At 36.7% G+C, this 26,675-nt stretch overlaps 1 protein-coding gene and 1 pseudogene across 1 annotated transcript in view; one reads left to right on the top strand and one right to left on the bottom strand.

Annotated features, from left to right (window-relative positions):
* The window catches only part of TENM2 (teneurin transmembrane protein 2), a 3,844,234-nt gene that overhangs the window by 2,435,421 nt on the left and 1,382,138 nt on the right, over positions 1–26,675 (bottom strand). The gene's annotated exons all lie outside the window — the stretch shown is intronic.
* Positions 15,825–16,448, top strand: LOC131754964 (protein lin-28 homolog A pseudogene; annotated as a pseudogene).

Raw genomic sequence — 26,675 nt, 5'->3', positions numbered from 1 at the left:
AGATACCTCTATAGCTGTCTGTTAGTGTACTTTTCTGCTTACACGGTCAATCATCTCCCCTTGAACATGAGTCTTTTGGTCTAAGTCCCATATATCATTAATCTTCAGTTCTGAAGTGCTTAGCATAGTGCCTGATCTATTAAGGAAAAGTGTATATTGGACTGAGTATCCAGATGTTTTATTTCTTTTTTCATATAGTAATGAAGATAAAAATTTCTCAAGTTGATATTGGGCATCCCCAATGCTTAAAGACCTTTTGAACTCAAATTCAAATGTGGGGCAGTAGGTGGCTGATGCGATACTAGTATTTTGCTTCTGTGATTGCACACAGTAGGTTTCCAAGTAATGGATTATATTGCCTCACCTTCATATACTGTAGTCCCCCCAAAATGCTCAGAATACTCTCAAAAGGGAGTTTCGTGTTCTCTAAAGCGCCTTGAAAAAAGAGTTATTGGAGTGTAAGTCCTCAGTTTTACTTGAATTCCCGCCATTCAACAAATAGCTTGTCAATTATGCACATGGCCTAATAGACCATGATTAACTGACTGCCATGGATGATACTTTCAACAATTCATGTGACTCTAAAAGAAAAAAAGAAATAAAAGGAAGAAATGGAAGGAAGGAAGGAAGGAAGGAAGGAAGGAAGGAAGGAAGGAAGATTGCTTTATTCCTGAAAATCCAGTGGCCACTCATCTATACATAGGTAAGCTCAGTGTATAAATTTTGTCCTCCCTGGATTTAATCTCCACAGGTACTACTGGATAGATATTTGTTCCCATCAGGTTAATATTTTCACAGCTAATATTTGGTAAATAAAATCAATGAAACATCTGTGCTGGGTTTTGTTTGTCAATGTTAAAGGGGGCCGAATGGAGTGAATCACATAATTATACCAATCCCTCACTTGCTATCACATGCTGGACATGAAGCTCTAATATCAATATAAACTGCATTTGATCAACATGCAGGAGTAATGTAAAGGCACTCTCAGGTTTTTCTAATGTTCTTTTCTACCTTTCGAAATTGAGTGGCTTTGTATAATCCTCCTGAAACTTCACACCTCACACCACTTCAAAGCCCAATGCTCACACATGGTAGCATTAGAGGAAGGATTATTAAAGACCCCCATTGGAACTGTGGCCTATTCATTTTCTGTGTAAACCATGGGGTTTCTGTGCAGACAGTGATGTGCCAACACAAACTCAGACAGCTGCTGTACTAAAGCTGCTCTTAGTGCAGGTGGGGAAACAGCTTGTGATATTAACAAGACTAGATCCTTCTCGTGGCTTTCTATAGCCTTTATTTAAAATACTGAAAAATGCTTTCAAAGACTTATTTATAACTGTATCAAGCACAGATTGCACCAACATTATGCTGCAATGAGCACATGTGTTATTCATACTGATATTAAGTATTTTTCTTTTTTGAAATAGCCATAAAGAGAAAAAAATGTTTCCTGCGGATGATTTCAGATAGGAGTTACTAAAACCATATCAGCAAAGCTAACTTGGTTGAAAATAGCTTTTTTGGAATTTTTAAAAATCATGAAAACAAACAAACAAAAAGATTCAGTGTAAACAGTGAAATTGAGACACAAGAAACCAATTTTTTTTAGACAAAGGTTTTACAGATGTCACAGCTGTCACATGCATTTTTTTCTCCTTCATATAAAGACCATAAGTAAATTCAATTAAATATTCCACATCACTAGAGAATTGTATTATAATTTTTCTAACTCCTCAATAACCCTTAACGGAGTTCTTAATATTAAAAACATTCATTTTTTCCCTGATGTCTTATTAAGCTCCTACTCTGTATCACAGTTCTGTTAAGTGTTAGGACCAATGTAAAAATATCAAAGCTATGTGTTGGCTTTAAAGAGCATTTACCTATATAGGAAGACATAAATGTTCATTATGTGTCAATGAGAATTAAAAGTGGCAATAATAATAAGTAGCTATGGACCAAACAATGCAGACTCAGCCAGTTAAAAGTTACGCAAATTTTCAGAAATGTACTTAAAGTCTCTGGCCTCAGTATATTTATCTTTAAAGTGAGGGTCAACATATTACCTATCTTATCAGGTTTTCCTGAGAAATAAAGGAGGTATTATAAGCAAAGCACTTAAAAATGATTAGCCACATAATAAGCATTTGGGAAATAGGAGTTGTTATTTTTCTATGGTTAATTTATAGGAATCGCGGTTATTTGGGCAAGATACTGACTAAGGAACTAACCAGAAGAAAATTATGTTTTGCACTCAGAGCATTGGAAATATTTTATGTAATAATTGAAGAAAGGACATCTCAAGTATGGGGACAATATTGAGCAAAGGTATCAAACTATGAATGAGTGAAAGTTGTGTTTTATAAAGTGATAGAGTCAAAGGAGATACATTTGTAACAGAGGAATAAACATGTAGAAAATCTGGATGCTACATTGGTAAATGGATATCAAAGAGAGACATAAATGAAGAGAGTGAAGGACAAAATTCAGATGACTTCCTATCTAGTACTCAATCATTTTCACCTTTGAATAATTTTTAAATTATTTTTTGAAATTTGAAAATTTTACCGAAGTTATGATTTCATTCGACATTCCAAATATATTCATTCGCATATCAAAACTATAAGTTGTCCACTTTGTTCCACTGTATCCACATATTCACATTGCTTTTAGCATGTTGAATTTCCATAATATTCCCATTTTCCTACTACTTGACTTTTATTTCTTTTTCTTAAAAAAATGCATTTAAAATTTGGCCATTCCAAGCAACTCAAATGTCTATCTTAGCATGAACATACACAAGCATGCATGCACACACATGCTCTTTCTCCCTCCCCTTCTCTCTCTCTCTCTCTCAGTTTCAACTTTGAAGGGAACTCTGCTTTACTTTTGGGTATTTATTGGTTTTAGAGTCTTGGGCAGTCATTTATTCTCTTTGGGGATCAGTTTTCTTAATTATACAAAAATTAAAAATAATGCTTCTTTATTAGCAAAAGACAGCGAAGATAACAACAAACAGACTAAACCCATGAAATAAGTATAAAGTATGAAATAAATATTATTATTTTATAATCCTTAATATTGTTGCTTTAAAAAATCTTTAGGAAAAGTCTTTCAATATACCCATATTAGTCAAAAATAATTGTTGAAATATTTTTTAAATGGTTAGCTAAACCAACCACAATTATACGCTTAGAGAAGACTAATCTTATCATTGGGAAATATCAACACACTCTATTCTTCTTAAAAATAAAGAAGAAATAATTAATTGTTTCAAACATTTTTGTTTGTTTCAATACTAGAACAAAGTACTTTCAAGGTGAAAAAAATAGTTTAAAAATTACAGTAGAATTATACTAACTGCATTTTAACATTGGATTAAAGTAAAACTCAAAATAATAATTTCAAATATTATTGATAGAAAATTTTAAAATAAAAAATATATACATGGAATTACCAATACATTATATTTTACTTTATTACATCTGTTTTATCAAATTATTTTACTATCAAAGCTGACTGTAAATATCAGAACCCAAAATCAAGCTTTTGACTTTAAATTTTAGACACCATATTGTGGCATGTCACTTATGCAAAATCATATTATATTGTACAATATAACATGTGACACATTATGTAGGTAAGGATAAACTTAAATAGAGATGACTCTACTACTTTCTAGACATGAAATATTGAGTGGTGGAATGTTTCCCTAGAGAATAAAACATTCTTTGAATAACACAACTAAAAACATAACTTTAAAAAATAGACTTTAGGTCTTCAAATCTTACTGCAAACAATGCAGTCAAACGACAAAGAAACCAGTTTTTATTACTTATTTTGTACTGAGAGGAATAAAGGGCTCAGTTGTTGGGTTTTGTTTTTTTTTCCACATAAGTTAAATAATTTCACACAAAATATTTAATGAAAATATGTTTCACTTGAAAAATAAAAGTAAAGTGGAGTGCTATAAAATTAAGAAAAAATTTAAAATATTTGCAAAGTTTTGGGTGTTCCTGAATTATCATAAAATTCTGGAAAGATAGACAAGGGAAGATTTAGTGATTGAGTTAGAATAATTAGGCACCACATTTATTGATTTCTATCTTTTCTATCATATGAACTTACATCATATGCATTATTATCAATAATAAAATTATTTTACCATGTGGCACTACACAAGTAAATAGAGCAATGAAAAGTCACTGTGCAATTGTTGAAGATTTCAAAGACTGCTAGTATTGCATGCTATTTGTAGAGTAAGGGAAACAGACACTTTTGTACAGTATTGATGAAGTCTAAATTGATATAGCCTTTAAAATGCACTTATAAACCAGCATTCCAAGTCTGTTAATTTCACCAATGGAAATACTCAAATATATAGACATATACAAGGATGTTCAAGAATGTTTATGGAAGTATTATTTAAAACGACGAAGAGTTTAGAAACATTCAAATGCCAATCAATAAGAAATGTGTTAAAAATTTCCCCATACAGAGAATGTCATACAACCATGTAAATAACTCCATACCCATGGAATCTAAAAAAAAAAAAAAAAAAAAAAAAATGGTATAAATGAACTTATTTACAAAACAGAAACAGAATCACAAATGTAGAAAACAAACTTATGGTTACCAGGCGTGAAAGGGATGGGGGAGGGATAAACTGGGAGATTGGGATTGACATACACACACTACTATGTATAAGATAACTAATAAAAACCTACTGTACAGCACAGGGAACTCTACTCAATACTCTATAATGACCTATATGGGAAAAGAATCTAGAAAAGAATGGGTATATGTATATTTGATTCACCTTGCTGTACACCTGAAACTAACACAACATTGTAAATCAACTATACTCCAATAAAAATTTTTAAAAATAATAATTTCATGCCCAGGATGTACTGTTAAGAAAAAATAAAGTTACAGAGAAGCATAATTATAAATCTTTCAAAGAACTAGGAGGAAAGTACATAGCAAATGTTTAATCTTTTGCCTGTGGGTTTAGACCTAAAACTAATGAAGAGGGAAGATGAATGAAAATAATAAAATTATTGTCTAGCAGGGTGTTATATTCAATCTCTTAGAAAAGGGAGAAGAGATAGTTAATGATAAAACAATAACAAACTAACCCTCCTCCCTATCATCCCTGGTTTGCCTTTCCCTTTTCAGCCTATAAGTAACCTAATATAAAATGTAAGAATTGTATTACATAACAAATTAATTCAGAACATGACAGGAAGGGCAGACAAGTGGCTGTTTTAGAAATGAATAGACTTCATGAAGTATTTAATAAGTATTGATCCTGATTTCACCAGGGGGTAAGCTACTCTCTGCTACTAAGTTAAGCACTTTTGAAAGCTGCATCCACTGTGAGGTCAGCAGTTCACCTAATACCCAGTCATGACCAATCGGCTCAACACACTGCATGAAATCAAGGTGGAGCGTCTCCCAAATTCTCCCTCATTGAATACGGAACTCACTAGGGAATAAAAATGACCATATTTTTGAATATTGCACATAGGGTCATAATTGACACTGACTGAAGAATGGTGTGGAAAATAAACCTATAATTTGCTGCTGCCATCAATAGGCAAAGAGAAGGATATTTCCTGCAGCTGTTTTAAAATCCTCAAAAAGCCACTTAAGTCATTTCATAAAACTCTATTCCATCCTGGGAGTTTTTCCTTTTTTTTTTTTTTCTTTCTCTTTCTCCTTTCCCTCTTCCTCTCCTCTCTCTTCTTTCTCTCTCTCTTGTTATTTTTAGTTTTTATTACAACATCACAGAAACTAGCTAGAGTCTCCGAGAGATCTTCGGAGCAATGCTACTTCTTTTGCTGAATTTTTAAACTGTGTGCTTATAAGTCAGTCTTTTTGGACGTTGCTTTTCCATCTGGTCTTTGAAGCTCATCAGACTCAAAAGGTAACTGAACAGGAAATGAACAGGAAAAAGGTGATTTAATATCCTATGTTGAAAATGTTTCATGAAAGAATTAGCTAATGTATTAGCAGCTTTATAGTCTAACTCTTCTTTCACTTTCTCCTTCATTCTGGGTTTCCAGACTGGCATATCTAACAGAAAACCTGAGACTTGAAAACCATTTTTAAATTGAAGAGAGTGAAAGTTTTTTTTTTTTTTTTTTTTTTTTTTTTTTTTAATGCTATAGAAAATGTAACTATTGCCTGGAAGCAGTCCTTAGTCTTCTAAAAAGCCATGTCTTCGTTTCATCAACATGCTTCCCAGCAGATCAGAATAAATAGTACTTACCCCTATGATTTCATGCATTTTGTAGCTGTATGGGATATTCTCTTAAAACCTGATACTTTATTAAGATTGCACAATTTTTTTTTAAAAGTAAAGCCTGTACTAATATAGGAGGGTATAAATATAACGATATGGGGCTTCCCTGGTGGCGCAGTGGTTGAGAATCCGCCTGCAGATGCAGGAGACACGGGTTCGTGCCCTGGTCCGGGAAGATCCCACATGCCGTGGAGCAACTAAGCCCGTGAGCCATGGCCGCTAGGCCTGCGCGTCCGGAGCCTGTGCTCCGCAATGGGAGAGGCCACAACAGTGAGAGGCCCGCATACCTCAAAAAAAAAATAAATAAATAAATAAATAAATAAATATAACGATATGATGAGCAATTTTACTACAATTACCTCAACTGATAGAGTTCAAATTTGGGTTAATCTGCCTAATGTCTCAAATGCAGATTGGTCAGAGTCCTAATCATCATCTCTATTTTTTAATGTCTCCTCACATGTATGTACACAGTTAGTGTTCCCACTAAAATTCTCAAAAGATATTTCCCAGCAATGTAGCAAATATATTTTATATATATGTATATAAATATATATTTTAAAATATATTTTATATATACAGAATAATAAGGGAAGGTTATTGAATACTAATTTTGAGGGAAAGGCACTAAATTTATCATCTAAAAATTAAGGCTGTGAAAAACTAGCAGAAATATTGGCATTTTTATCTGCAAAATAGAATAAAAATCAGAATTTTATCTCTAATAGAAAATTTAAAACATAGAAGTAAACACAAAAGAGAAGAAAGGACTATATACAACTGACCAGGGACAACTTATTTTTTGTCAGATGAATTACATCTATACCCCCCACCAAATAACAAAATTAATTTTAGATCACTTTAAAACTTTCCATGGTAATTATTAGATAATGAGAAATGAATAGGTGCTGAGAAGAGAAAATGAGGAGTTGAGGTAGGAACTTAAGCAGCAGAGGTGTTTTTGCTGTAACATCATGAAAGAGCCAAGGAGGTGAGGCAGCTCTTTGGAGCTCTAACTTAGAATCTCTTGGAGAGATAGAGACCAAAGCATGGGTGTAACAGGATTTGAGCTGAGATAAGGAGCCCAGCTATACATGAACTTCTGATAGGCATTAAGCACAAATAAAATTGAGTTCATCATAAAGGATGTTACATTGCCCTATGTAATGGAGGGAAATTAAACTACCCTAAACAGAGGGTAATTTAAATATGTTTACACCAAGTATTTTCCATTTTGTTAAGTAAGGCACAAGAGAGTTACCAAATATTCCAGGCATAAAGTGTTTTTCCAAAAGTTTTCCCTTAATTATAGTCTTCTTCTATTCATCTCTCTTCAAAAATCTCATATTAAGGGGTATAATAACAATTATTATAATATTTTGAACAAAACACAATGCCCAGATGACACAGTGGACTAAAATAATGTCAATAAATGAAACGTCTCGATACACTTAGATGTCATCTGATAGAGCTGGTTTAAAGAAAAGGAGCCAGATATACCCAGAGTTGATAATTTTTTTTTTTATAAGAAAGTGATCTCACAATTGCAAGTCTATATACCGGTATCAATCCTTTTAGGGACTAGATATATCAATGTGTAATATATCAACTGGCTATACTTAACTATTTAGGGATCATGAAAATAAACCTCCAGGACAAAACAAGAAGCAAAGAAACAAACAAGTGAACAACTAACACCAGTCCATATATTTTACAAATGGGTATTGTGCCTCATAATAATAAAACTTCTAGGAATAGCAGCATATGTGGATTAAAAAGTATATCTATCTTAAAGAACTTGGCCAGCAGTAAAAATGAGGTGCTTAGGAAGTACCTAGATGGAAAAAAAAACGTGGCTTTGGTGATGATAAAAGACAGTAATAGCATAGCTACAGGTAAAGTTTGTGAACTAGTACCTGAAGTAAGGGATAAATAAAATCCAATATTTCCCAGTTAATACATTTGATCATTTTATTTGAATGTAAGTAATTCCATGTGCATAGTCACTTAATACATTGATATTTTAAGTAGAGTTTTGACTACTTTTGCCAAGAGTTTGTATGTTCAAGTTGACTAGCACCCAAAATCAAACAGTGAAAATCAGTATGAAGTAAATCTGAGTATTTGCCTGATATTGGAGGCCGTTGCATCTTTCTAAAATTCGAGGTGAGAAAAGGTAATTCAAAGATTATAAAATGTCAAAAGAACTGTGTGTAAAAATTAATTTATAGTGTAACAAATAACAAGAACTAACTGAAAGGGGAAGTAGGAGGCTTCAGGTTTTGGTAGTATTTCAGTTCTTGATTTGGCTGCAAGTTAAACAGATGTCTATACTTTGAACAAGTACATAAAGCTCTGTTGTTATGACTTGTGTGTGGCTCAGTATTATGTTTTACTTAATAATGGGGGACAAAGAGGATGGCTTTTCTGAAAATGATAGTAATGATGATATTAATACTGCTGTATAATAATAGCAATATTAAAAAAATTTTAAAAAAGCAAAAAAGCGGGCTTCCCTGGTGGCGCAGTGGTTGAGAATCCGCCTGCCGATGCAGGAGACACGGGTTCGTGCCCTGGTCCGGGAAGATCCCACGTGCCGCGGAGCAACTAAGCCCGTGAGCCATGGCCGCTAGGCCTGTGCGTCAGGAGCCTGTTCTCCGCAACGGGAGAGGCCACAACAGTGAGAGGCCCGCATACCGCAAAAAAAAAAAAAAAAAAAAAAAAAGCAAAAAAGCAGAGTCAATGGGAAATTGACACTACAATAGTCAATTAGGAATATCTATATTATATTCCTATAACTTGATAACTATGATAGTAAGACCTCCTTGAAAAAAAAGCAAAGGAAAAAATCCCAGAAGAGAATATATATTTGGAAGACCACAATATTGGGTATTTTTTAACCTTTGAAATGAAAAAATACTGCAATTAAACAGCTATGAATACCATTTATGATTTCCAAGTCAGAAAAATAAGTTAATAATCATACCCAATATTGGCTAAGTTGATTTGAAGGCAATAGGCAATATGCTCACATGATACACTTGGAGTAAATTACTTGAATATCACTGGAATATTATTCAACAAAACATTTATAACTTTTAATCAGTGTTCCTAGCCCTTAGAAGTTTTCCTGTGAAAACATTTCAAAATATACAATGATATTTACTAACATATTTATTCTAGCACTCCAGAGTTTGTCAAATACAAATCTCAAAAACAGAAAAGTACTTTAAGTTATAGCAACTAAAAACAAATATTGTATATTAACGCATATATGTGGAATCTAGAAAAATGGTATAGATGAACCTACTTGCAAAGCAGAAATAGAGACACAGATGTAGAGAACAAATATATGAACACCAAGGGGGGAAAGGAGGGGTGGGATGAATTGGGAGATTGGGATTGTCATATATACACTACTATGTATAAAATGGATAACTAATGAGAACCTACTGTATAGCACAGGGAACTCTACTCAGTGCTCTGTGGTGACCTAAATGGGAAGGACATCCAAAAAAGAGGGGATATATGTATACATATAGCTGATTCACTTTGCTGTACAGCAGAAACTAACACAAAATTGTAAAGCAACTATACCCCAATTTAAAAAATAATAAATAAATAATGAAAAAGATATCAAAAGTAATAGGAAGCTACTGATATTATAAACACTATGTTACATAAAATTATATATATGTATAGTTTTGTATTATAAATACAAAGATAATAAAGATTATTTACTTTGTTAAAGTACAGAAACTTGGAATATTTAATTCCTTATTTGATTTCCAACAGTATTAGTACAGTGTTAAACTTTCTAACCACAACTTTAAAGAATTTTTTTATAAAAATTTACAAACAAAATGGGAAATATATGTTTTAGTGAGATGTGTTTTGGGTTTGGGTATTTTTTAATACAATATTTTATTCTATGCATTTTTTAGCAGCTTCTTTTATCACTTAACAATATGTCTGGAAAATACCTCCATTTCCTACATATGTATGTGTATAAGTATATAGCTTTTGTTTTAACCATAATATAAGTATTTCATAATACAGATTTACTACTATTCATTTGTTCAGTAAAATGGTCAGGGACACTAGGATTTTTTTTTTTTTTAATTCCTATTGCAAAACAATCCCATAATGAAAGTCTTTGTTTATGGCTCTTTATGAACAAATGCTTTCTAGGCTAGAAACCAAGAATTATATTGTGGGGTTATCAACGGTTGTAATGTTAACAGTAAATGTATATTGCACTTTCAAAGGCAGGACTCCCTCGAACAAAAAGAAAATTTACGTCCAACAAATTCATTCGTGTGTGTGTGTGAGTGTATGTGTATATACATACACAATCTGATGGGTAAATTAAAATCTCACTATTTTAATTTGCACTTCTCTGATTACTTATAACATATATGTATATTTTTATGTAAATTTCTCAATTGTATCTATTCTGTGTCTGAAAATCATTTTTTTTTACTGTGGTAAAATATACATAACATAAAATTTACTATTTTAGCATTTTCAAGTGCAGTTTGGCAGTGTAAAGTACATTTACATTATTGGCGATCATTACCACCATCTGCCTTTTTCACCTTTCCAAACTGTACCCACGAAACAAGAACTCTCCTTCCCCCCTGCAACCACCGCAGCCGCTGACAACCACCATTCTACTTTCTATCTCTATGAAATTGACTACTCTAGATCCCTGAGTAGGAAAAACCTACAGTACTCCTGTGTTTCTCCTTTACTCTCACACTATGAGCAAACCCACAGCGCTTCTAACACCAGGCATGGGTTTTCCCCCACTAAGTGATTCTCTGCAACACCAGCTGGGTATTCTACAATTTAACCCAATTCTGACACTATCTGATCCCACGAGTTAAGGATTCAGTCCTACAAGACTTCTCCCACTCACTCCACTATAGATGCCAATAGCAAGTCCAAGTTTTCACCTTTGTTTCTGATCTATTAGCCGTAAAGCTGAGTTTCCACGACCCCCTGTAGATTCAATTAATTTGCTAGAGTGGCTCACGGAACTCAGGGAAACACTTACTTAAATTTACCAGTTTTTTAAAGGATTTGAAAAATTATACAGGTGAACATCCAGGTGGAGTAGATGCACAGAGTAAGGTATTTGGGACGGGGCATGAACTTCCATGGCCTCTCTGGGTGTAGCACTCTCCCAGAACTTCCATGTGTTCAGCCACCCCGAAGCTCTCCAAACCCCACACTTCGGGAATTTTTATGTAGGCTTCACCAAGAAGGCATAATAGATCATTAACTCCATTTCCAGACCCTCTCCTCTCTCTGCCAAACAGGGAGGGCATGAAAATTCCAAATTTCTAATCATAGCTTGGTGTTTCTGGTGACAACCCCCTGTACAGGAGTCAACCTAGAGTTACCTCAGTAGAACAGAAGACACTCCTATCACCCAGGAAATTCAAAGGGATGTGGGAGCTCCATGTCAGGAACTAGGGTCAAAGACCAAATATTAAAGCAAAAGATGATCCTAGTACTCTTATTGCTTAGGAAAGTGCATGGTTTTTAGGATCTCTGTGCCAGGAACTGGGAGCAGAGACCAATATGTATATTTGCTACTATTTCAGAGTATCTCATATAAGTGGAATCATACAATATTTATCTTCTTTTGTTTGGCTTATTTTACTTAGCATCATGTCTTTAAGTTTCAACCATGTTGTAGCATGTGTCAGAATTTTCTTCCTTTTTTAATGCTGAATAATATTCCATTGTATGTATATATCACATTTTGTTTACCCATTCATCTGTTCATGGACACTTGGGTTGTTTCCTTCTTTCAACTATTGTGAATAATACTGCTATGAACACGTGCTATAAATATCTGTTCAAGTCCCTGTTTTCAATTCTTTGGGGTATGTACCCAGAAGTAAAATTGCTGGATCATCTGACAATTCTATGTTTAATTTTTTGAGGGACTTCCAAAACATTTTTCACAGTGGCTACAGCATTTTACATTTCCTCCTGGAATGCATAAGGATTTGAATTTCTCCACATCCTAACCAAGACTTGCTATTTTCTATTTTGCTTTGTTTGTTTTTTGTTTGTTTTTTCTTTAATGCCTTTTTAAAAAAAATAGCCATCTAAATAGGTGTGGAGTGGTATTGTGTTTTTGATTTGCATTTCCTTTATGATTAATGATGCTGTCTTTGTGTTCTTATTGACCATTAGTATATCTTCTTTTGATAAATGTCTATTTGCCATTTTTTAATTTGCATTGGTTGTTACTATTGCTGTTGAGTTATAAAGAGTTCTTTATATATTCTGGATATTAATCCCTCATCAGATATGATTTGCAAATATTTTCTCCCATTCTGTAGGTTGCCTTTTTCACTTTATGATAGTGTCCTTTAATACAGAGAAGGTTTTAATTTTTAACTCCAATAAGTTTTCTTTAGTTGTCTGTGTTTCTGGTTTCATATCAAAGAAATCATTGCCAAATCCAATGTCATGAAGCTTTTCCCCTTTGTTTATTTCTAAGAGTTTATAGTTTTAACTCTTCAGATCTTTGATCCCTTTTGACTGAATTTTTGCAAGGGTTATAAGGTAATGGCCCAGCTTTGCTCTTTTGCATGTAAACACCCATTTATCCCAACACTACTTGTTGAAAGCACTGTCCTTTCCACATTAAATGGTCTTGGCACCCTTGTCGAAAATCATTTGACCATATATATGAGGGCTTATTACTAGACTCTCTATTTTATTCCAAAAGTCTGTATGTTTGCCTTTATGCCAGTACTGCACTGTTAATGTAGCTTTGTAGTTAAGTTTTGAAATCAGGAAGTGTGAGACCTCCAACTTTATTCTTCTTGAAAATTACACCTCTTATTACATTTATGTGTATTATTAGATTGTACACTTGGAGTCTTCAACCCTCTAGTTTTTAACACAGTGACTTGAACAGAGCCGATTCTTTATAAGTGGTTGTCAGGTATCTGGCTACTTTAGTGACTTTCCTTCCCAATTTAACTTCAAAATTATATCTTAATTCCACATCTCTTTCTTAGTACATTCTTTAATGAAATGTCTTAATTTCACATCTTTTGTAGTTTGCAATTTTTTTCAGCTAACTAAAAGCACTGATTGCATTATTTCATGATGTAATGTTTGTTTTAAAAAAGTCACTGACATCATGAACTAAGGCTAATTTGTTATACCTGTATTTAATGTATCATCATCTGTGGGGTGAATTAAATTGAATATTTATATTGATATTAGAAAAAATTAAGGCTAAAAACCCATTAAGTTACAAAGTTAAAATCCCTGGCGGGGAGGAGTTAAAATATATAAGGCAAGGAAGAAGGGAATATTTTTAGCTGAGTTTTAAAGATAGTTAATGGAATGGAGAGTCCTGGAAGGCTGTTCTAGATGGCAGATGGCCGATGGCTACAGAGCCGTCCTGATACAGTCCTGGCTGTGACGTTAGCTGAGGGAGTTGGGACTGGAGAAGAAGGGAGAAGCTGTGAAAAAGTAGTGATTCCAGAGTTTGAAGTGGTTTCAAAAGAGTATCTGTGAAAGTTCTATAAAATTCTATCATGCTATCAATAAAAAGTAAAACCCTCCTGATATATTCTCATATGGAGAATTATCAAAAAACAGGGTATTTTATACATTGTGTCAGAAGTGATAAAACATTAATAGATGACCTCATTGTATCCTTACTATGTTTGAGGTGCAGGGCTAGCAACTTTCTAAGGATTTCCTTTTCAACTAGGAAATGGTGGAGGTGAACCCAGGTGTGTCTCAGTCTCTTGACCTCTCTCTTCTGTCACCTCCCTCAGCTATTTGTGGACAGCATGACAAAGAAAAGACCAAGGACTCTTCTCTGTATCCTTATTTACCAGTTTTTTTTCCTCATTTTTAAAGTTAATAGAAACAGATCACTCCTATTCGCCTCAAGAGTCTACATAGGGAAGGTAAAGAAACAAGAATAAAAGGCAAAATAAACATTTGACTGTGTTTTAGGACAATGTAACTGAAAACATTCGTAGACTAACAGTTTTTTTTTTTTCCTCTTCAAGAACTCATATTTAGAAAAGGGAGTTTTAGAGTAAGATTTTGTTATTGTATAGAACTAAAGAGCTAGGCTTTCTTTTTTACTCATAATCTATTTTCAAATGACTTTTCTCTAAATATGAATACATCTACTTTAATATTAGGAAATTCAAGAGTAATGATCATTCTGGGGCTTTCCAGCATTACCCATCATTTCTGATTCCCTCCTTTCCTAATTAGACAATAGTTTGTCTTGTTAGGTGTGTGTAACAGTCATTAGGAGCTGTCATTGTACAGGGCACTCTACTCACTGTTGTGGGAGTACAGATTCTAAGAATTATTCTTGACCCTATGATTTAGTTGAGAACATGAGACATAAAAGAAAGTTAAATTGCTAAATGTATAGGGCAAATGATAAATGCTTTGAATCTCAAGTGGAAAAAATCATTATGGCTTTCTTCTCTCTGATGCCTAAAACTTTGAGAAGCTTCTCTTTGTATGTCTGTATATGTGTTTGTGTGAGCATTTTCATGATAAATTATATATTTTGCTAAGGAGTTCAGCAACTTTGTGCATTCAACACCTACATGTAGGGCTTCCCTGATGGCACAGTGGTTAAGAATCTGCCTGCCAATGCAGGGGACACGGTTTGAGCCCTGGTCCGGGAAGATCCCACATGCTGCAGAGCAACTAAGCTCGTGCGCCACAACTACTGAAGCCCACTTGCCTAGAGCTCGTGCTCCACAACAAGAGAAGCCACCACAATGAAAAGCTCATACATCACAATGAAGAGTAGTCCCCGCTCGCTGCAAAAAGAGAAAGCCTGTGTGCAGCAATGAAGACCCAACACAGCCAAAAATAAAATAAATTATAAAAAAATACTTACATGTAATTGACAACTAATACTGGAAATTCTAAACAACGTATATCTCAGAACGTGGACCTCTTTCCTTGCTAAACTCTGTCATTTTTAGTTTTGGCTTTTCTTCCTTGAATTAGAATTTGGAAAATATTCTTAACCTTACTTTCTTTGTATAGACCAGATTTTGTCTCCTTACATATGACATGAAGATAAGAAATAAGATATAAGGTACATTTTAAAACAAGATACCTTTGAATGGGGAAAGAAAATGTTTCTATTCAATACTCACATTGCTTTATATTAAGCTTATTTTCAAGTGGATTGTCTCACCTATGTAATTATTAGCCATCATTTAGTGCGTTAAGTTCCATTATAGAATTTCTCTAGGGTCTGATGAGGCAGTATTCCTTTTTCTGCTTCGTGACAGCCAAGACTGACATAGTGGAGGCCACTGCTTGATTAAAGTAAATGGCAGTCAGAGTGTATAAAATCTAGATGCCAGCATGAGTACTTTTGTGGATATTTAAAAAATATAGCCCTTTGTCTCCGGACTTCTCTGGGGCCAGCAGCCGGCCGACCTGGGGCTCGGGGCCACGGGCTCAGCCGACTACCATGAGCTCTGTGTCAAACCAGCAGTTTGCAGGTGGCCGGAGGAGGCGTAGGAGGATGTGGCCCAGGCGGCCAAGGAGCCGCAGCTGCTGCGCGGAGCCGGCATCTGTTAAGTGGTTGAACGTGTGCATGGGATTCGGCTTCCTGTCCATGACTGCCCGCGCCAGGGTCACACTCGACCCGCCCCCCCCCCCCCCCGTGGATGTCTTTGTGCACCAGAGTAAGCTGCACATGGAGGGCCTTCCGGAGCCTGAAGGAGGGTCAGGCCGTGGAGCTCACCTTTAAGAAGTCTGCCAAGGGCCTGGAATCTATCTGAGTCACCGGCCCTGGTGGGGTGTCCTGCATTGGGAGTGAGAGGCGGCCCAAAGGGAAGAACATGCAGAAACGCAGATCAAAGGGAGACAGGTGCTACAACTGTGGAGGTCTAGACCATCATGCCAAGGAATGCAAACAGCCACCCCAGCCCAAGAAGTGCCACTTCTTCCAGAGCATCAATATGCGAGGCTACCATATGGTAGCCTCGCATCCATTGAAGGCCCAGCAAGCTCCCAGGGAAAGCCAGCCTACTTTCGGGAGGAGGAAGAAGAGATCCAAAGCCCTGCCATGCTCTCAGAGGCCCAGAATTGAGCCACAGTGGCTGGGGGCTACCCGTTCGTGATCAGAAAGTTTTGAGGAACAGGCATGGAGAAAGTGGGGACAGGGCGGGTAGGGGGCAGCTGGCACTGCCATATATCTCAGGCCGGGGTCTACAGCGTCACCCCCTCTTTCCTCTTGGTGGAGGGAAGGGGTAAGGCAAAGAAACTCCAATGATGCTCTATCCAAATGCACGTGAGGGCTTTGGGGGTAACCCTTCCTGCATGCTTTATCTGAGTCTCCACCCCCAGAATCTCCAGCTTTTGAAAGTGGCCTGTATAAGGAAGTTGTTTTACTCTTCAAGAAGGATATGGAATAATATTTCCCATGCCAGAGTGAAAAGATTAAGCATGAGACCAGATTGATGGACCCAAACCCACAAGCTACTACCTTCTGTGGGAGGAAATATCTCAGGGGTAAGGCAGGGTTTTCCGTAGCCTGTCTCCTCATAACCCCCTCCTGGGATAGAGTGCTGACCACTGTCCCAAGCAGTGGGTTGTGATGATAAGCAAAAGGGGGGTTGAGGGAACAGCTGCAGACCTGCTGCTTCTAAGCCCACTCCCACCTCATTCTGGGCCAATGAAATTTTATTCATTTGCTCCCTTAGATGAGTGTACCTTGGGTCCCACTTTCTCCAGGATGCAAACTGCACTAGCTGTGCGCGAATGGCGTATCTTGTGCATTTTAACTTTTTTTTTCCATAATATAAATATTCTGGTTTTGTATTTTTGTGTATTTTAATCTAAGGCCCTCATTCCTGCACTGTGTTCTCAGGTACGTGAGCGATCTCAGGGATAAGTCGGCAGCAGCTCTGGGTCTGCGCAGCAGGAATACTTTTTGTTGCCGTATCACCAGAGAAAACAACTATTTGGAGCATATAGCCTATTGAACTACCTCATTTTTGCCAGTTAGAGCTGGCTTTTCTGCCACAGTGTCCTCTTGAATCCCCTCCATCTTCAATGTTTCATGGGAGACTAGGTTTTAACTGGGTTGCCCCATGACACGGTCTCCTTCTCCTGAAAGATCAGAAATTGGTCTGAACAGGAAAAGGTGGTACAGAGAGGTTAGGAGAGGCTGGGCCAGGTAAAAGGTGCAGAGAGGGGAAGCCAAGATCAGGCAGAGGTCATCTGTACATGTGATAAACGATTCCTGTTCCGGACCTCTAATCCCAGGGCACAGGACTCGCTTTACATACCAGGTCCATCCTTCACTGGATTGGACTAGGCCTAACACACACAACAGGGTGTACTGTATGTGTTTTTGTAAAAACTGTGAGTTGGTAAGGACAGGCTTTAAGAATGATGCCTCTGTACCCGTCTTGAGCTGCCAAGGGATGGATATATGAAGCAAGGACAAGATCCTCAATCTTTAACAATTCTCCTTAGTTTCCAGAGACACCATCAGTGATGGCTTCTTTGTGGTTCCCAGAGCCAGTGTCCTGCCCTGCTGCAGCAGTAATTAGTGTCATGGTAGCTAAAGGAGAAAAGGGGGTTTCATTTACATGCTGTGAGATCACTGCAAACCTACCTCACTGTGTTGTAACGGGGCAAATGCAATAGAACGCATTGGGTGATGTGTGTCTGATCCTGGGTTCTCGTCTCCCCCAATTGCTACCCCCCTCTAGTTATTGTATTTGTCTGGGCTTTGTAGGACTTCACAAGTAGCTGATTTGGTGATTGCTAGGTGGCCTAGTTTGTGTAAATATAATGTGTTGGTCTTCTTCATGTTCTTTTGGGGTTTTTTGGTTAAAAACTTCTTTTTATATTGAGAAATATAGCCAAAGCGTCTTTGACAAAAGGTCTGCACCAGCCAAAAAGATCTGAAACATAAGATTGGGGGCCCCTCTTCTTGAAGTGGGAGGTCTTGAACTACACTTTCTTTTGTGTTCCCCTTCCCCTGTTTCCTATTTTGAACAAGATCTTCTATCCTAAAAACTGTATTCCTACCCCCTCTTCTTTCCCCCTTTGTGCCCCCCCAAAATAGTCCATACACCTATACGTTTAATTTGTGGGGTGTCTGTGATTAAATGATTTGTGCAAAAATCCTGAAGAAACTAAGAACTCTCCATCCCTTGTTCCCAATCTCCTGAGTCATGACCATTCTTTGATTTGATTCATGCCAAACAGACTGCTGTCTTTGGATGGATTAAAACCTACTTTAACCTCTAATCCTAGGGTAGGCAGGAGCAACAAGGGGGCCTTCCATGTAGAAAGTGGGGTTGGGAGACCACGAAAGGAAAGATGAATGTATAGGCAAGTCACTCAGGAACTTTTATGCAGGTGCAAGAAACTTACGTCAAAGGGGCCACAAGATTGTTTAATACGAGACGGACAAATGTAACTCCATGTTTACTGCTAGAAACCGAAGCTTTGTGTGAAATCTTGAATTTATGGGGAGGGAGGGAGGAAGGGTAGAAAAGTATGTACCTGTTCTTCATCCCTTCCCCTCATTACTGAACTGCAGGAGACTGAGCCCCCTTGGGCTTTGGTGACCCCATCTGTGCAGTGTTTGTGGGTTGATTTTGCTGTGCCAGGTACTTCCTTTCTCATTTGCTATCATTTTGTAAAACACACGCTGACCCTTTTCCCTTCCCCTTCTTTTCCTTGGGAAAATACAATGAATAAAGACTTACTGGAACCAAAAACAAAATTAAAAAAAAAATATATATATATATATCTTTGGGAGACTCTGTGTGTGTTTGTGTGTGTACACACACACTCACACACACACACAAACACATATAGTCTCCCAAAGTTGAGAGTGTAAAAAGTTTATAGCTCATCCCCTTTTCAGAATGGAAACAAGTTACAATTTGTTAGAATTTTTCTTTTTTCTAATGGCAGAGCAGATTGGGAAGGTCAAAACCAAATCTTAGAGTCTATGTGATTTATTTGGCTATATCTTTAGAGCAACCTCATCAGACCTACTCCCACACCATTACATAAAGTCAGTTTAGACCAGAAATCAGGGCATTAATCTTGGTATCCTGACCCAACTGGGAATTGACACTAACTAGACAAATGGCCTTAAACAAGCAACACTTTTTATGGGTCAGTTCTGTCACTTATAAAATAAGGGTACTAGATTATATAATATATAAGAATCAGTGGTTCCTCTAGGCAATTACTTTGAGGAAATAAATGCATTGCTGAAGTCTGAGAGTAGGAATAAAAAAAAGTAATTAGTACCATGCTCTATTATCCAAGTTTGTTAAAGCAAGCATGCTATTTTCTGAAAACAAAGAAACAAACAAATAGGAGTTTCAAAGAAGAAAGTAAATACAGACTTAAAGTTCTTGGGACTATTTTTTTAGGGTTAGATGATTTATATATTTTTTAAAGTATTATTGAATACTAATGATAAATATGATGTTCTAGATATAAAATTGAAGCTACGTAAAGCACATTAAAAGGGAAACATTATGTTATCATTTACTGACTAATGCAAAATCTCCATTCATCCCTTGGAGATTTTGGTACCTGGTTTACTGTTCCTCTCTCCTGTCTTTGCTCTTAAACCATTTTACTAGTCACATAGATAAACATTCTAAAACCCTCATTCTAAGATCCTTAAATTTCTCTCTTTAAATGAGTGTTCTCTATCCCATAGCACACTGTGATATTATTCAATAGTTGTTTTACTTTTTTCAACCAGTTAATACATTTTCCTCATGACCTCCATTTCAAACATTCTAGTTTCCAAACATCACCCTCTATCTTTCAAGGTCTTCTCATTAATTTCCCAATTTCAACAACTGCTATTCTACCTCATGTATTCCATGATAAACAATTCCTGTTCCGGACCTCTAATCCCAGGGCACAGGATTAGAACCTATAAACTATTATTCTAGCACATTTCCATTGTTTTTCACCCTGTCATGTCCTAACTTCATCCTTGGCTAGTTTGAATCCCATGGTCTATCATCTCATATCTAGCCTCAACTATAACACAAACCTCCCTGTCACTCACAATTGCCTGGAAATGCTGCAGTACTGGTTCAATTTAATTTTCTTTTTATTCTACTCCTATCTGTAGACAGATGAGTAAGGCTGGAGCAAATAGAACCCTTTGACTGCATGTTCCTATTGAACACCAAACAGTATAATTTGGGATAGACCAAATGTTATCTCCTCAACTCAAGGACATAATACCAACATGTTTCTCTTCTTCTATAACATTTAATTGTGCTCTCTACTGCATCATTCCAATTAGAATACTGTATTATCAGGCCACTCAGGATGGTTGTTCTCTTGTTCTCTGTATATTCCCTAGCTATATTCCCTGTATTGTACAGTATATCCTCATAGCTTATGTTATACATGATAGTTTGTTCTTCTTAATCCCCTATTCCTATATTACCCTTCCTCACTTCCTTCTCCCCACGGGTGACCACTAGTTTGCTGTCTGTATCTGTAAGTTGGCTGCTTCTTTATGTTCATTAGTTTGTTGTATTTTTAAGATTCTGCATATAAGTGACATCATATAATGTTTTCTTCCTCCATCTAACTTATTTCACTTAGCATAACATCACCCAAGTCCATCCATGTTACTGCAAATGGCAAAATTTAATTCCTTTTTATGGCTGAGTAGTATTCTACTGTGTGTGTGTATACCACATCTTCTTTATCTATTCATCTGTTGATGGACACCAAAGTTGCTTCCATATCTTGGCAATTGTAAATAATGCTGTTATGAACATTGGGGTTCACATATTGTTTCAAATTTTTTATTTTTATTTTTTGGATATATAGCACAGATAACAAATGTTGGTGAGGATGTTGAGAAAAGGGAACCCCTCCTACACTGTTGGTGGGAATGTAAATTGGTGCAGCCACTGCGGAAAACAGTATGGAGGTTTCTCAAAAAACTAAAAACAGAATTACCATATGACTGACCTCTGAATCATAGAGCTTAATCAGTAATTGCCTATGTGCTTCCTGCCCCTCCCCTATCTCACCTCTGCTGTCCCAGTCAGTGACTGTCCTAATCTTTAGATCAGAATGGCTCCACTACTTTAAACTGCTTTGGTAGTTTATCAAAGGGGAAACATCTGCCCCAAGATGGTTGTTAATGCCAGGGGGCTGTGAGGGATGTACCCCTCTGCCGGTTTCCCTGGCAATTGAAGAGCCAACCTGATGTCATTTCCCCCTAAACTGGTAACCTCATCTCCACAACCTCCCCAATAGGGAAGGAAGACTTCTGCCGTGTCTTGCCTGTCACCTGCCGTGCTGGGTGGCAGGTTGGGGTGTCACTCCAGGACCTTGCTTCAGACATGTAAGGTACCCTATCTGATAAACCCTTGATGTTTTGGTCGCTGACACGGGGTTCTCTCTTTGGTCTTGTGGCTGGGCAATTACAGGGCTTGCAGACCTGCGGGGTACAGCCCAACACATACCATATGCTATAATATCTGTGATTTTTAAAACTGACTATTTCCTTACTCTTCCTTCATCTTATTACTCTACCGAAATAAATCTTATGAAAGTCACACCATTCACATTGCTAAATTACATAGACAGTTCTTGGTCCTCCCTTTCACTCAGCATATAAGCAGCATTTTGTAAGGATGCTTATTCATTCCTTGAAATATTTCTTCACTTGGCTTTTGGGACCTCAGCCCTCTTGTTCTCCTCCAAATACAAGGGCTATCTCTTTTCAGTCTCTGCTGTTACTTTTTCCTCATTTCCTCAGGGCTCAGTTCCTATTCCTCTACATTCATTCCCTGTGGGATCTTATTCCGTCTTATGATTTTAAATATCATTTATATATTGGCAGCTCCTAAATTTCTATCTCCAGCCCACAGCTCTCCCTTGATTATCCAATTGTCTGCTCACCTTTGGAAATTTCATCCTAAACCTGTATCTTCCATGGAATCAGCCAACGACAAATCCATCTTGTAGTTGCTCAGATTAGAAACACTGTCTTCATCCTCAAATCTTCTTTTTCCCCTTCTCACAGCCCATATCCATTAACAATTTCTGCTGGCTCTACCTTTAAAGTACACCCCAGATCTGATAACTTCCAACTCTTTTTACTGCTGTCATGCTAATTTGATCCACCATCATTTCTCCCCTGTATTACTGCAATAGCTTATTAACTTGCCTCCTTGTTTCCATCTATACCCATTTGTAATCTACACAAAACAAAGCAGCCAAAATTGCCTTTAGAAAATTTGTCACTCATTTTATTATAAATAATTAAAGCAAAAAAAACAAAGAATTAAGGCAAGAATAAAGGCAAATTAAAACAAAAAGATAAACTGGAAAAATATTTGTAACAAATAAAACAAACTAAAGCCTATTCTTCCTAATATATTAAAGGCTGCTGAAGTTAAAAAGAAAAAAGAACAAGCAACCTAATTTTAAACATAAGCAAAGGAAAGAAATAGACATTTAACAGGAAAAAAAAAACCACACAATTGTCCTATAGGTATATGAAACGATGCTCAATGTAATTCTCAAAAAGATAAATTCAAATTATATCTTATGTGATAGCTAATGAGAGTAAAGATGATGCAAGTTCAAAAAGGGATCTAGCAATCTTTATCAAAAGTATATACCTATAACCTCACAGAGCAACCTCAGCTCTGAGTATGTATTCATTTGAATACTACTTCACATGTATCAATATAAAATTAAGTAGTTTTTCTGCAACATTGTTATAATAGCAAAAATTGGAAACAACTAGACAGAACTAGGTCAATAATAATTAAATGTGGTATATCCATGCAATGGAATAGTATGCAGCTGACAATAATCTCTATTTATCAATAGAGAACTCTCCAGAATACACAGTTAAATGAAAATAGGCAAGAAGAAACATGGTAAATAAAATAGACAAACATTGGTGTAAAAAGTGAGGCAACAGTGATATAAATATATTTGTAAACCCTTTTATTTGTCTGAAGATAAACTTACATAAGTGCTAACAAAAATGGTTCTGAAAATGCAGGTAAATCATGTGAATGGAGACAGGGATGAGAGCAAGAACGTGTAGTGTAAAACCGTTCTATGTCATCTTTATCTATAAGCCACCTAAATGTATTACCTATTCAAAACATTTTTAAATACCGTAAATTCAATCACTTCCCAAATTAAATCTCTCCATTAACTTTGTACCTCATTCAATGGGAAAAAAAAAAGTCTGGATATTGGTCTACAAGATGGTCTGCATTCTCATCTCTACCGCCTCTCTCATCCTGTCTGCCACAATTATCCTCTTTGCACTAATCTGCTCAAAATACACTGACTTCCCTACTGCTCCCCAAAAGAGCAAACACATTCCCACATCCAGACTTTTGCTTTCATCGTTTCTACTTCTTTTAAAACTCATACCTCAGATATTCTTGGGGCGCCTCCTTTTTCCCTCCTTTTGGTATCTGTTCAAGTGCCATCTCATCAGCAATGCCAACATTTCCTACATAAAGTAGTCTCTATAAAGCACCCTCCTACCTTGGCACCTCTATTCCTTTGATGCTGTTTTATCATGTTTTTATCTAGCAGAGATCAACATTTGATGTATTATAATTTTACTTTTTTTTTTTTTTTCAATCTTTTCTCCCTCTACCTCTCCAGGATGTAAATTCTAAAAGGACTTGGTTTTATTCCCTGGTGATTTCTCAGTAGGGAAATCAACAGTACCTGGCACGTAGGAGGCACTCCAAAAAATACTGCTTAAATGAATGAATGTTAGATACTTAATCAAGCATAATCCTCCAATTTGCTCTATCAAAACAGTTCATTTACATTCCCACAGCACTACATTTATTCTACCCATGGATGTGGCAGTCATGGGCCTCAAGATCTTTGGAAGTGCTACATGGAGAGTAAAAATACTGTGAACAAAAGATGTTTTTCCCTTTCTTTCCACAGCTTGAACCTAAGGAGCCCTTTGCTCCTCGCATGGGAGGACCAGACAACTACACAATTGTAGGAGAGAACCCAGTGAACAATATATGAATAGAGGACCCAGATGAGACCTCCTGTCCATTTTTTACCTCTTAGAACACAGGCTGGCTAGCTCTCAAACACTGCACAACCATTCCTGAAAACACAGCCTGAATCTACTCAGCGAAATAAGAAATTTTCTTCCCTGAAAATTCACAGAATCTTGATGCAACAGCCAAATAGTTCTATCGAGATTACCCACTGTTATCATTAAGCACTAATGTTGATACAGAAATCTTAAAACTGTGTACGTATAACCTTGTGAAGAAAATCATATTTAAAATGTGTGCTTTGTGTATATTGCTTAACCATACATTTTAAAAACTCTAATTGGTCTCTGCCTCTTGAGTGAGCTAAGCTACATGCTGGATAAGAAAGGCAGGTTTATTCCCTTCTCCTGGAGGCTCCCACTGTTTGATGATATCTTGTTTTTGCGATTTAGCTTTAGTTTGAGAAGGAGGCAGGTAATCCTGTTCTTTCACTCGCCATTCCAAATGAAACAGTGTGACTGTTCCTGCAACTGCCTCTTATCTTTAGCTCTATCTGCATGACATTGCCCAGAACTTGCTTCTGCCCTCCTGCCTGCTTCAGATCCCTGTCTGTTGTATGTGCAGACTTCAACTGTCTTTAGAATGTGCGTGTTCTATGGAAATCCCGGGAGTTCTTTCACACGGGCTTGCCTGTAGTCTGACGATCTTGGCTACCCTGCATTTTTTCCTAAGCCTAGAGTTTTCCTTCTTTGTTTGCTCCTTTCAATTTTCTCCTTCTCTCTTCCAGTCCTTTTATTCTTCATTGGCCCAATGGGATCAGAATTCAGCTTCTTCATTTCTAGTCTCCCCCTTCCCCACCCTCTTAATTAGTCCCCATATCTTCTTTGCTTGCCATCAACCAGACTTTCAAGAATAACTCAAAATGGCAAAGGGCTAAGAAGCATAGTTAAATTTGGGCCACATAACCTAAGTTACTGGATTCATAGGAAGACAAATTTGCACTGCCTTTGATTCTTTGAAAAGGATTTTTTTTTTTTTTTAACTTTGGGCCTTTTCAATTATTCTTTTTATGTAAATTACTCTTCTTTCAGCTCTTCTCTTAATCACTCTTATCCTTTAAGTTTCGGCACAAATGTTGTCCCCTTAGAGAGGCTTTTACTGGCCACTCCATCTCAAGTTATTCTATGTGATTACTCAGTGTATTGATTTCCTATGTAACACCAAAACATATAAGCGTATTGCTTATCTATTTGACTACTTTATTATTCTCTAGCTTCCCCACTAGAATGACATTTCCTAGAGAAATGAAATCTCGCCTCTTTTTCACCCTCTCCCCATTGCATTCAAATCTAATTCAGAGAAATACTATGCACTCAATAAACTTTAATTGAATGATTTAGTTGATTTCTTCCTTTTTCTCTCACATTACTACTTCAGTCTAGTTATTCAAAAGTTGTTTTGGGGCTTCCCTGGTGGCGGAGTGGTTGAGAGTCCGCCTGCCGATGCAGGGGACACGGGTTTGAGCCCTGGTCTGGGAGGATCCCACATGCCGCGGAGCGACTAGGCCCGTGAGCCACAGCTACTGAGCCTGCGCGTCCGGAGCCTGTGCTCCACAACAAGAGAGGCCGCGACAGTGAGAGGCCCGCGCACCGCGATGAAGAGTGGCCCCTGCTCGCCGCAACTAGGGAAAGCCCTCGCACAGAAACGAAGACCCAACACAGCCTAAATAAATAAATTTTTTTTAAAAAGTTGTTTTGTTTTCTTTGCTTGTTTGTTTTTAGCATTTGGGAATATATGTCTGTTCTATTTTTAAAATAAGTTTGTATTGTGGTGAAATGCACATAACATAAAATGCACCATCTTAACCATTTTCAAGTGTAGAGTTTAGTGGTGGTTCCTAATGGTGTTCAATCATCACCACCATCCATCTCCATAACCGTTTTCATCTTGAAAAACTGAAACTCTACACTCATTAAACCGTAACTCCCCATTCTCCTCATAAAGCTCCTGGCAACTAGTATTCTGTTTCCTGTTTCTATGATTTTGACTACTCTAAGTACCTTGTATGACTGGAATCAGAGTATTTGTCTTTGTGACAGGTTTTTCTCACTTAGCATAAGGTCCTCAAGTGCATCCATTTTGTAACATATGTCAGAATTTCTTTCTTTTAAGGCTGAATATCATCCCATGTTATATATATACCACACTTATCCATTTGTCCATGAATAGACACGGGTTTGTCAAAAACAAGACAACAAGCCCAAGACAAGTCACATATGCTAAGT

Source organism: Kogia breviceps, chromosome 4 (genome assembly GCF_026419965.1).
Source record: "Kogia breviceps isolate mKogBre1 chromosome 4, mKogBre1 haplotype 1, whole genome shotgun sequence".
NCBI classification, from domain to species: Eukaryota; Metazoa; Chordata; class Mammalia; order Artiodactyla; family Physeteridae; genus Kogia; species Kogia breviceps.
The sequence above is the reverse complement of the archived record's forward strand: the minus strand, read 5'-3'. Positions and strand labels throughout refer to the sequence as shown.